Source organism: Micromys minutus, assembly GCF_963924665.1.
Source record: "Micromys minutus genome assembly, chromosome: X".
NCBI classification, from domain to species: domain Eukaryota; kingdom Metazoa; phylum Chordata; class Mammalia; order Rodentia; family Muridae; genus Micromys; species Micromys minutus.
This window is the reverse complement of record NC_137970.1, coordinates 80,874,532-80,884,963: the sequence shown is the minus strand read 5'-3', so window position 1 is coordinate 80,884,963 and position 10,432 is coordinate 80,874,532. Positions and strand designations below refer to the sequence as shown.

General features: G+C 40.0%; 1 pseudogene across 1 annotated transcript; it reads right to left on the bottom strand.

Annotated features, from left to right (window-relative positions):
* Positions 1-8,175: 8,175 nt before the first annotated feature.
* On the bottom strand, positions 8,176-9,594 carry LOC308415059 (splicing factor 3B subunit 4-like; annotated as a pseudogene). Its single transcript has one exon. The product of its transcript is annotated as a splicing factor 3B subunit 4-like (transcript).
* Between the last annotated feature and the right edge of the window lie 838 nt (positions 9,595-10,432).

The window sequence follows — 10,432 nt, the reverse complement described above, 5'->3', positions numbered from 1 at the left end:
CACGTTGGCTACAAACATTAAGCTTTTTGATAGAGTTAATAGAATCAGCTCACTCTCAAGTTTACAAATGTGAAGGTGATACTAGCTTATAACAATCTACAAAATGACTCCCCAGAGTTTACCTGGAGATCGCAGCAATGGGTGACTACTATTAATCACCTACCCTAGGAGGATGAAGTGATTGTTTATAATTCAGCTTTATCTCTTTCACTTGCCACTTAACACTATCCTTTGAGGGACTTCCTCTTCATTGCCTTATTGTTAAGCATGGAAACAGAAAATAGTAGTATGTGAAAAATATATCAATAGACATGTAGCATATCATTCATTTATAAATTATTTCAGCCTTATTGGAATACACAGGCTTTTAAAAACATTAAAAAATAATTACCCCTTTACCTATTTGTTCTTTCTTAAGTTACCTTTGCCACATAAAACAATGGGAACAAATCTGGAACCAGTGGCTACACACAGATCAATTGGGTAACAGGATAAATAGGCACTTCTCAAGTCCATGGGCAGACTATTGATTGTACAGATTGTGCTTTCTGGCTACATCTCAGATGATATATATGAAAGAATATTACAATGGAAAGATATAGTTAAAGTACTATGAACATTACAGACTCTGTAACAGAACCTTAGTTACTTTAATTTCATGTGCAAATACTAATTTACATACTGCATTTACATTTTGCACACACACACACACACATATATATGCACATACATACATACATACATACATACATATATATTATATGACTTCATGGTACTATACACACACACACACATACACACACACACACACACACACACACACACACACACACACACACATATATATATATATATATATATATATATATATATATATATATATATATGTATATATATATAATTTATCTCCAATGGACTTTTAAAGACAAATGCCCATACTGGTGCTTTTCAGCCTACATGATCATTGTATTTCCATTAAGTGGGTAATTCTTAACAACTTGAAGTCCCAAAACAGTAGGGACAGACTGCTGACAATCAACACAACTCAGTTCCATGAAGCACCTGTGTAGAAGAGTGCACAAAACTGCAACTTCCACACTCTTCTTGCCTCATGTGTGCTAACCAAATAGCTTTTTTGAGATATCAAGGGGGTTCTTGCATTTTAAGGTAGAAGTTGGGAGACATGCAGTCATTGGCTGTAATGATGGACTTTTCAAAGGCATTGCCATACACATGTATCATGTACCTTGACCCTGTTCATTTCACCCTATGTTTCTTCACCATCCTCTTATTCTCATTAATTCCTCCAGATAATTTTCTTACTTCTTTCACATCCTATTAATACTGCTCAGTTATCGAGTCAGCCCAGGTGTCAATTAATAGAACATCCCATCTAATAAAGAACATGGGATATGTTTACACAATGGAATTTTATTCAGCCATAAAACATAACAAACCATGTCATTTTCAGGAAAATGGGTGCTGTTTCTTTAAACATAAAACCTTTCAGAACACTTGTCATATGAAAGAAGACTAAGTGCACACTGGTTAAGCACATCCAGTGACTGTTTAGAAAAACATTAATAGGTGCTAATTGACCTCAAAAGACATCTTGGAAATGCACCAATATTCTCTTAAGAAATGTTTTGCGAACAAAGCTGACAGAAGTCATAACCCTGAAAAAATGTGAGCATGAGAATGTATGTGGGTAAGTCAGAACATGGCCCCTCATTTATAAAATGTGCAAAAATGAAATTATGCAAAATTAATGCATGGAATGAGGTTGGGCTGTATTCTGTTTTAAAAAATCCAATTCATTTCCCCTCTAAGATATGCATGTTAATAGATGCTGGCTTCACGCAGCTACCTTAAGTCCCAGCTTGCTGCTTAAGTGTACTTCAGAGATAAGGAATGCAACTGAGCTGTATAAAATGAGACAACTTCCCTCCCGTCTCTTGTGCATGATAAATGCTAAAGCAATTAGGAACCACTGTTGCATGCTACACTGGAATTTGTCACCAACATACAGTGCTGTACTATGTAAATGGGGTAAACTTACACAAAGTCTTGAGAATTTAGGAGGAAACCACTGACTTTACTTAATATTAAGCATTTGGGTTCATACAACTGAACTAGAAGCAATCACTTCCTTGACTTTACAATCTCAGATTATCTATTAAAGGGTCTTCTATGTCACCGGCAACATTCTAGATTAGCATTTCAACTAAAAAGGCCCAAGAAAACATTAAATTGGAAAACATATTCTTAGGTGTCACCAGAAAAAAAAGAGAGAGAGGCTTCCAGTTTCTTCTATATTTCAAAACTAGCAACCCTGGAGAAATTTTTCAACATTTTGCATCCTGCATTTCATCTTCAGGGACTAGTTGTGCACACAGCCTTTAAACACTATTTAGGACTTCTGTCTTTGCTGTTTTCATCTTCCCACCAGTGAATTAAATGAATGAGCTTGCTTTTATCCCCTGTCCCTTCCCCATTATATTAAGTTTATGCTCATCATAAGAAGGCCAAAAAGTGTTGGAGGTTGTGTTTAGTTAAAGAGTCACAAGTAAGCATATTAGCCACAATACATATAGCCCATGTCACTCAAAATCAGCTTGTTTCACAACCAGTCAGATCTTTTTGTAGGAGTGTGACAATAATATTAGATGAATATTTTTATCTTCAAAACCTTTGGTTTGGATTCTTAACACTTTTTATTGGATAGTTTATGTATTTACATTTCAAATGTTATCCCCTTTCCAGGTTCCACCCTTTCCCCTCCCCCTCCTCCTGCTTCTATGAGGATACCCTCTCCCACCTCAACACCCAGGTATTCCTTTATACTGGGGAAATGAGCCTTTACAGGACCAAGGCTCCTATTGATGCCATATAATGCCACCCTCTGCTACATACGTGTCCGGAGCCATGAGTCCCCTGATGTGTATCTGTTGGTTGGTGTTTTAGTCTCTGGGAGCTCTGGGGTTCTGGTTGTTTGATATTGTTGTTCTTCCTATGGGGTTGCAAACTGTTTCAACTCCTTCAGTCCTTTCTGTGACTTCTCCATTGGGGTCCGGTTGCTCAGTCCCATGGTTAGCTGCAAGCATCTTAATCTGTATCTGTAAGACTCTGGCAGAGCCTCTCAGGAGACATCCATATCAGGCTCCTGTCAGCAAACACTTCTTGGCATCAGCAATAGTGTTTGGGTTTGGTGACTGCATATGGGATGAATCCCCAGGTGGGGCAGTCTCTGGATGACCTTTCCTTCAGTCTCTGCCTCACTCATTTTCCTAGTATTTCCTCCCATGAGTATTGTGTTCCTCCTTCTAGGAAGGACTGAAGCATCCATATTTTGGTCTTCCTTCTTCTGGAACTTCGTATGGTCTGTGAATTGTAGAATGATTATCCCGAGCTTTTGGGCTAATATCCACTTATAAGTGAGTACAAACCATGTGTGTTGTTTTGTGTCTGGATTACCTCATATGCTGGAGTTAGGGAGAGATAAACAATTTCTTCACTCACTTTTCATCCTTGGAAAAGTTATTTTAATCATGTTTACTATCTAACAGAGTTTACGTTAAAGGTCTAACTGCAAATAGAATGAAGTGATTGGGAAGCAGATTTCTTAATCTAGAGACAGGGTCTTGCTATACAACCCAAAAACTTTGGAGAAAAAGTTGTTACTACAGAAACAGAAGTATATTTGAACTATAAAAATATAAATACACACACACACACACACACACAGACAGACAGAGATGCAGAGAGAAAGACAGAGAGACAGAGAGAGAGAGAGAGAGAGAGAGAGAGAGAGAGAGAGAGAGAGAGAATTTCCCAAGTGCATGAAATAAAATGTGAGAACTGAAGAGACCAATATGCAAGGAAACATTAAAAGTTAAATAACTTAATACCCAACTCTGAAGAAATCAACAAGAAAATAGAAGAGGAGCTAAAGAGCTGCTCAGTGGTAAAGAGCACCGGATGTACTTGCAGATTCAATTCCCAACACACACATGGTAGCGGTCTTATTCAAGGTTTCTATTCCTGCACAAACATCATGACCAAGAAGCAAGTTGGGGAGGAAAGGGTTTATTCAGCTTACACTTCCACACTGCTGTTCTTCACCAAAGGAAGTCAGGACTGGAACTCAAGCAGGTCAGGAAGCAGGAGCTTATACAGAGGCCATGGAGGGATGTCACTTACTGGCTTGCTTCCCCTGGCTTGCTCAGCCTGCTTTTTTATAGAACCCAGGTCTACCAGCCCAGGGATGGCACCACCCACAATGGGCTGGGCCCTCCTCCCTTGATCACTAGTTGAGAAAATGCCTTACAGCTGGATCTCATGGAGGAATTTCCTCAACTGAGGCTCCTTTCTCTGAGATAACTCCAGCTTGTGTCAAGTTGACACAAAAGCAGCCAATACAGTAGCTAGAAAAATCTCTACCTCCAGTTCCAGTGGTTCAGTTGCCTTCTTCTGATTGCCAAGGGTACCAAGAACATGGGTGATATACTTGTGTACATGCAGAAAAAACACTTTCATATATAATTTTAAAAATCAATATATTATTTTTAAAAGACAGCAGATTTCAGCAACACTGTTCAAAGGAGACCTAACAGAGTTCTAAAAAATCATGTCTTTTATTTTTTTGATAATATAATTTCTCTTTCATTTCCTCCCTCCAAATTCTCCCATATTCTCCTCCTTGTTCTTTTTAAAATTCATGACATATTGTCATTAATTGTTATTATGTATATACTAGGGCCATAGCCATAAAGAAAACTGATATTCTTAGAGGCATAACTTTTTACCCTATTTTAATGCTGAAATTTTGTTTAGCTTGAGTTTGCCCAGGTCTTGTGAATGCAATCACATATATATGATTTCATCCATGAAACTGCCCTGCTTTTGAGGGGATCATGTCCCAGTTATGTCTGAGCATCTTACCAGCTCTTATTCTCTACCACTGGAATACCATACATACAAGAGTATATATAGGTAGCACAAATTAAACTTGATATTTTAAAGAGGACAAAAAGTTGGGTCCATAGAGAAGGGCAATTGGATCTGGGTAAGTAGGGGGAGAGGGATGAATATGACAAAATTACATTAGACTAAATTCTCAACTATATTTTTAATGAGAAAGAAAAAAAAAGAAAGTTGCCACTCTAAAGTAAATAAAAAAATCTGACCAATGCTTACAGGTACCAGTAGACATCATTTAGAGGGAATTTGACTTACAAATAAATGTCTGTATTGAAAAATCAGAAAGAACAGATGAGGCAAGGGCTCAGCTGGTAATACCCCTTGCTGCCAAGCTTAAGGGTTTTTAACTCTGTCACCCGTGGTCCACATGGTGGAAGGCGAAATTAGACTTTTACACAATGTCCTCTGATTTCCACATGTGTACCAAGATGCTCATAATGCTCCCTCAACCACAAATAATGACATAGTTTTTGAAGCAACAAGAGGTGATAGATTCCTTAATGGTTAACAACACTTGCTGCTCTCCCAGAGGGCACACAAAATCAACTAACTGGGACTCATGGGAACTCACAGAGATCAGGGAGGTTGTGAGACTCTGACCTAGGTCCTCTGCAAATATGTCATGGCTGGGTAGTTTCATGTTCTTGTAAGATTCCTAACAATTGATCAGAGGCTGTCTCTGACTCTTGCCTATTGGTCGGACTCATTTCCTCCTACTGAGCTGCCCTGTCTAGCCTAGATGTGATGGTATGTGCCTCTTCTTCTTATTGTAATTTGTATGATATGTTTGGTTGATGTCCCTGGGAGGCCTGCTCTTTTCTGAGGAAAGGAAGAGGGGGATCGATTGGGGGGGATGAGAATAAGAAAAACTAAAGATATAGAAAAATTGGGAAAAAAGACAAAAAAAAGGAAGAAAAATACACTCAATTGCAATAAGCTGAAGAAAATAAGATGTAGAACAGAAATCAGTAACAGAGAGAATAAACAAAATTGAAAGTTGGTTCTTGAGAAAAATTAACAAATGATAGGCCTCTGTTTAAATTAAGAATAAATGAACTGATGATGGAATAACCAAAACCACCACAGCTCCCAGGGACTAAAACACCAACCACAGAGTACACATGGAGGAACCCATGGCTCCAGGTGCATATGCAGCAGAGGATAGCATTCTCTGGCATCAGTGGGAGGAGTTTGGTCCAACAAAGGTTTGTTTTCCCATTGTAACGGAATGCCAAGTTGCTGAGGTGTGAGAGGATGGTTGGGAGGAGGAGCACCTCCATGGGGTCAATGGGAGGGAGAAGGTGGGTGGGATTGGGGGAAGGGAATAACATCTGAAATGTAAATGCAGAGAATATCCAATTAAAAAAATTGCTTGGGATTGAAGCAAAGATCATCCAGAGACTGCCTCCCCTGGGGATCCATCCCATATGCAGCCACAAAACCCAAGCACTATTGCTGTTACCAAGAAGTGCTTACTGGCAGGAGCCTGATATGAATACCTCCTCAGAGGCTCTGCCAGAGTCAGACAGATACAGATGGGGATGATTGCAGCTAACCATTGGTCTGAACTTGTGGACCCCAATGAAGGAGCTTTAGAAAGGACTGAAGGAGCTGAAATAGTTTGCAACCCCATGGGAAGAACAACATTATCAACTAACCAAACCCTCCATAGCTCCCAAGGACTAAAACACCAACCAATGAAATCGCATGGAGAGACCCATGGCCCCAGGTGCATATGTAGCAAAGCATAGCATTTTCTGGCATCAATGGGAGAAGAGGCCTTAGGTCCAGTGAAGGCTCGTTTTCCCAGTGTAGGGGAACAGCAAGGTGCTGAGGTGGGAGAGAGTGGTTGGGAGAGGGGCCACCTTCATGGAAACAGTGAAGGGGGAAGGGAGTGGGAGGAAAAGGAATGACATTTGCAATGTAAATACAGAGAATAAAAAATACTCCTGCTTAAAAAAAAAGAATGAACAAACTATTATTAATCTTAGAGATATAATAATGGCTTCTGAAAACACTATGAAAGATTGTATGTTAATGAATCACATTCATTAGATAAAATAGACTAAATTATAGAAGGATATGAACTGCCAAAATTGACACACATAAATGGAAACTGAATATATATATATAATAATAACAAGACAGATCAATACTTAAAAGGTCAGGAGAGATAGCTTCACTGGTAGTCATGTTACATCTAAAGGACAATTAACAGTGGTTCTTCACAAGAATCTTGCCCCTGAAAATAAATGAAAAAGAAGGCAAAATGTCCCAATGTCTCTGAGGTATAAGGGATTAAAGCAGCATCCTTTGGCATGCCAGACAAGTACATTACATCTCCAGCCCTCATTATTTCAGTTTAATAGCGTATTGGGTTTTTCAGACTGTCCAATCAAGGAAATACATAAAAGGCAAAAATCTGTAAAGGGAGAAATAAAATTGGTCCATTTGCATATAGTGCAATCTTATATAAAGAAAACCTCAAAAATTAAAAAAAAATACTAGAGCTAATAAACTTATTGACTAAATTTTCAGAATACATTGATAACATATGAGAGAGAGAAAGAGAGAAAGAGAGGGGGGGAGGGAGGGAAAGAGAAACTTGTGTTCTTAAACAATAGCAATGAAAAAAATCTATAAATGATATTCATAACTATCTAATTTGTAGTAACATCAAAAGGATAAAATACTTATGAACAAAATAATACACAAACAAGACTATGAAAACCACAAAATGTCATTCAAGAAATAAAAAAACTTTGTAGAAATGAAAATCTACAGGTCCAGGGGTCAAAATGCTTAATAGTGTTAAAAGACAACATTTCCCAAGGTAATAAACAGATTCAATGCAATCAATTAGAATTGTCGTTGTCTTCTGCTGCTTTTTTCAGTAATTGATAAGCCAAACCTAACATTCATATGGATTTGTAAGGGGGCCTAAATAGCACAAAGTTTCGAAAATGAAAAACAAAGTTGGAAGATTTACAATATATTGTTCTAAAAGTGACTAAAACATTGCCCATATCAAGATGGCATGTTCCTGGCACAAAGCAGACATGTAGATAATTCAAACAGTACACATGTTTAAAGAATAAAGTATACATGTCAATGAATAACTGAGTTTTATTTTTTTAAACACGAAGCACAGTTTTACTTTCTCTATACATGTGTGAAGAAATTAGGATCAACATTTTAACAGAAAAATGAAGAAACTCCCCTGTGGAAAGCATGACACTGGAATGGGGACAGAGTCGCTGAGAGGGGTCGTCGGCATATTAGTCCTGACGAGCAACAGCAGCTTTGATTGGTCCAAGAAATGAAGATGCAGAGAGGATAAAAGGAGACAACGGATGGCAATTTTCCAAGGAAGTGGCCCCGAAGCAGACCATGAGGTGGCACTGGGGTCTGTGGATTGGGTCTGGGTGGAGGGAGGGGCTCGCTGGTAGCCATAGGGAGGGGGTCTTGGAGGACCTGTGTGTGTATCCATGAGAGTGCATCAGTGGAGGAGTTCCAAGCATACCGTGTGGAGGCATGGGACCTGGGTGACCCATGGGAAATTCCAAAGGAGGCCCTCGGCAGGGGTGGGGGCATGCCCATCCGAGGAGGTCCAGGATGAGGCATTCCAGGAGGTGGCTGGGGTGGGGGCTGCCCTGCAGAGCCTGGAGGCCCAGCGTGGGAGTGTCCTAGGCCGTGGTGGCCATGGTGGGCCAGCTGCATCTGAGACATCCCTAGATGATGCATCCCACCTGGTGGGAATGGATGAGGATGTGAATGTCCATGACCAGGATGCCCAGCCCCTGGAGCTCCTGCTGCTGGGGGCCATGTCCTCCTGGTGGAGGCATGGCTGGTATAATCCCAGGAGGGAGGGCCCCAGGAGGTGGCACTGGAGGTTGGAAGGAGCTAGGAGGAGGCATGCTGGTGGAGAAATCCCAGAACACAGGGATGAAACCACAGGATTGGGGGCAGAGGACAGAGGGGCCACATCAGTAAATAGCCAATGAGAGCAGTTAGCCTGGGACAGTGGGTCCTGGGCTACCAGAAGTCGTTCAGCTGCAGAGCCATGGTGTTTGCCCTTAGAGTCCTTCTTGAAAGCATAAGACACAGTGATCCGGCAGTTACACAGGTACTGCCCACTCATGGCCTCAATTGCTGCATCTGAAGCATCAAATGAAGCAAAATTAATGAAGACATAACCCTTAGAGTTGCCTGTGTCAGGGTCCCACATAATCTTGGGGGTCTGTAAGATGATCCCAAAGGCTCTGAAAGTATCATAAAGCAGATTCTCTTCAATTTCTGGGTCCAGATTTCCAGTAAAAATGTTGGCTCCTACATCCAGGTTTTTGTTGTGAGCCGAGGCCTTGTTCACCTGTATTGGCTTCCCATAGAATTTGATCATATTCATAATCTCAATGGCAAGGTCAGCATCTTCCTCACTCAAGAATTCAACAAAGCCATAGCCTTGGTGCTGGCCAGTGACTCTATCCTTTGGCATGTGGGTGTTGACCACTGGCTCTCCCTGGAGAAAGAGCTCCCACAGCAGTGCCTCACTCACTTTCTCATCTAGACCTCCCACGTACACCAATTCCATTCAGAGATGGGTCCAGCAGCCATGGTGAAAGCGCTCCCACCATCAATAACTAAGTTTTGTATAGATGCTGATACAATATGATGAGAATCTTCTTTGCCACAAATGCAGTCGGAATGCCTGGATAGTTTATGTAAAAGAAGTTAGACCTTTATCTCATGCTATATAGAAAAAATAATTTAAAACTGAGCAAATACCTAAATGGAAGAGTTATATAATTCTTAGAAGAATGTATGCCTTAGGACTAAAAAAAGGATTGATTGTATATAACAGCAATTCAAAAGAAACAAGAAGAAAAATAACTGAATGAGATTTCTACAAATTTCAAATCTCCTAGGTTTTAAACAGCACGATCAACAAAGCAAGGCATAGCAGCACATATTTCTGCACTTAGGAGACTGAGTGAGGCACGCAGATAGTCCAAGGCCAGTAACATGAGACAATGATCGAAAATTGCCTACCGTATATGGGACTTGTCTATATCACATGTCATGTATTCTTACATCCAACAGGGGACCAATAGCCTAATTTAAAAATGGGAGGAACATCTCACTACACATTTTTTAAAGACATGCAAATTGTCAACAAATGTGGAAAGTCATTATGAAATCAAAGTTTGTTGCTAAGGGTGGGGGGATACCAAGAAAGGGCCCCACCTGCTAAGTGGATAAGAAGAAGAAGTACGGGGATAGGATTGAGGGAGGGGTTGACCTGGAGGGGAACACTGAGTGAGATGCAAAGTGAATTCTTTTAAAAATAGAAAATAAATAAATAAATAAAATAGAAAAAAAAATAGAGACAAAGTGTATGGCTAATCTGAAGTATATAAGAAGACTCAAAGGAGAGGAGGGAGGAGGAAAAGAG